Here is a 2,500-nt window from a genome sequence, read left to right on the forward strand (position 1 = left end):
CACAAATCCAATCTAGAAAAGAGCTTTTGAGAGAAAACAAATCAGGACTCAGTCATGAATTAACAGTTCTTGAGACAACTCAGTAGAAATTTCATAAACTATGAGACAATAGCTAATGAAACTCTGAATTTTTATGGTACCATTTCTATAAGCATCACATTAACCCTTTCAGTCCCAATAGTGACCAAGATCAATTTTCTCCTAACAATATCCATACACTGTCAACAGATAAGTTATGAGAATTAATAAAGTGATCACCCAAGTAAAAATGCCTTGATCGTTTCTCAAATTCTCTTAACTAATTCTTAAAGGAAATGTATAGAGATCAGTTCGGAGAATTTGTATGTAGATACTGGGGCTTACAGTGCGACACGCCTTACCGTGGCCACCTAACAAAGTTTTTTAAAACTTATACGCCAATCAGGGTGAGCGAATATGATTGACAGTCACCCATCCTTGCAAAGTTCGCACGGTTGTAAGTTGAACACCGTTGAATGGGTTGTTTGAGTTGACAAACTTACACGTAGTTGTCAAATGTGAAAGTTTGTTGGGTGGCCATGGTAAGGCGCGTCGCACTGTAAAGGGTTAAACCTCATTTACAAACATATTGTTATTATGAAATAAAATGATATTGAAAGGGCTACATCCCTTAGAGCATTATTTTTCGTGGATAAGTATGTACATGAGCGTTCGGTAAACTGAGTTGGGAGTCAAATCCAAGGACTGTTATTATGAGAGCCTTTCTCCTAATGTTGGGGGGATCTATAAATATACTTGACAGAACATCTCAACATTTAATTCTATATACTGTCATATTATGGTTTTCAAAAAGCAAGTGGATTGAGACATGAACATAAAACTCGTAGCAAAAACCACAGGTCCTCTGGGCAAAACAGTACGATGCACCATCTCTATGTGTATTTCTAGATCATTTTTTTAACAATGTTTATTCTTGGCATAGTCTCTCAAGGCAGGGAAAGTTGATTGTGTCTAACAACTAGTTTGAATGTGCAAGGACAATTTACCTATTCCTCCTGTGGGTTTAAAAAAGAATTTAAATCTATCAGAGTATGAAATATCTCTAAATCACCCATCCACAAACCTACACTGTCCTCACAAACATGAATGTTGGTAGATACAACTGTAGAGAAGCCACAAGATTATTAACTAAATACCGAATGTTCAATTGGCTTTTAAGAAAAAAGTACTGCATTAATTTGAGTGCATCAGGAACGCATCAGAAGCCATGTCGGTATGTTCACCTGTGATGAGCCACACTGACATAGAAATATGACATAGTTTCTAATTCTAGAATTAGGAATCATTTCCAAGAAACCTTTCTAGTGTTGCCAAAAATTTTCAAATGAAACTAACATAAAACATTTATTTTATTTTAATACTTTCTCAGTAAAGTCTCGCAAGGCAGAGCAAGTTGAATTTATCCGTCGCTTAATCTGTTTTTCCTACAAAGTTTAATCTATCAGACTAGTTATAGCTGTCACTAAAGTGCCAACGAGCCAAGCTTGCGTGATCTGGCGCCTGGCGGCTGCAAACATCACGCGGCGTACTCGTGCGGCACTCTCATTGGTTATCGCTACGTCAACATTTCATCGCTTTGGTCTACATTACAGCTTTTGGTCTACATTACACTCAAATTTGAAGCGCTTCTGAGATTTCGTCCGCCTAAAAATCTTCTCGCGGCTCTATAAGCTGCCGCCTCGCCAGGCCTTCTGTCTTCAGAAGGCCTGACTCGTTGGCAATTATCCTGAAGGTGTGCTTGTGTCTAGTACTAAAGAAGAGCAAGGAAACAATATCTTTTGTGGTCTGCATTGTAAGGCTGCTGAGGCTGAATTGTGGTTTATGCCCAGTGGTCTTTGGTGAAAGTGATGAAACGAACAAAGACATTGAAGATCATCTTAGCATGGGAAGGCTGAACAGTGGCTCAGTGACTGATGGAAGAAAGCCTTACAGTTTGGCAGTTTACACGACTCCAAGATATTAGTTGTGTTGTGTTGTTGTGGTGTCTGTGACTAAAATAATTGTATCCAAATACTAATTTGTAAGCGTGACATCAATCTTGGCTGTTCTCCGCAGTGACGAAAACAGTTTAATCTACCAGGGTATCATCTAACTCCAAATCATCCAACCCCAAGTCTTCGCCAGTCTCATATGCAGGAATGTCATTAGGTAGAGAAGATGTAAAATGGTTAACTAAATACAGATGTTCCTTGTGAGAAACTAGTGAATAAAGTTCATTAGGAATGTCAACATCACCAAACAATTCATTAACTATTTCGAGCATAATAACAGCAGTCTTTAAAGAAGGTGCATTGCAGTGATCAATGACATCATAAACATTAAAAATGTTCTGTGCATTACTCACAACTGCTTCAATTACTGCATTAGATAGGCCATGTCCAACGACTCCTGTACTGTCAAACATCCGCACCTTTGATTCTGAAGAAAGCGAACTTTGAACTTCATATAAGGCATTCTTAAG

General features: G+C 38.2%; 1 protein-coding gene across 4 annotated transcripts in view; it reads left to right on the forward strand.

Annotated features, from left to right (window-relative positions):
* LOC138052738 (uncharacterized) overlaps positions 1-2,500 on the forward strand; it is a 43,086-nt gene that overhangs the window by 22,124 nt on the left and 18,462 nt on the right. For 3 of the 4 annotated variants that reach the window (XM_068899298.1, XM_068899300.1, XM_068899297.1), the window contains one exon: positions 1-269. This exon is cut by the window's left edge and continues 1,350 nt beyond it. The exons of the other annotated variant lie outside the window; for it this stretch is intronic. The gene's annotated coding sequence lies outside the window, so the exon portion shown is untranslated. Of the gene's footprint in view, positions 270-2,500 lie in introns of those variants that run through there. 4 annotated transcript variants of the gene reach the window in all.

This window comes from Montipora capricornis, chromosome 6 (genome assembly GCF_036669925.1).
Source record: "Montipora capricornis isolate CH-2021 chromosome 6, ASM3666992v2, whole genome shotgun sequence".
NCBI lineage: Eukaryota > Metazoa > Cnidaria > Anthozoa > Scleractinia > Acroporidae > Montipora > Montipora capricornis.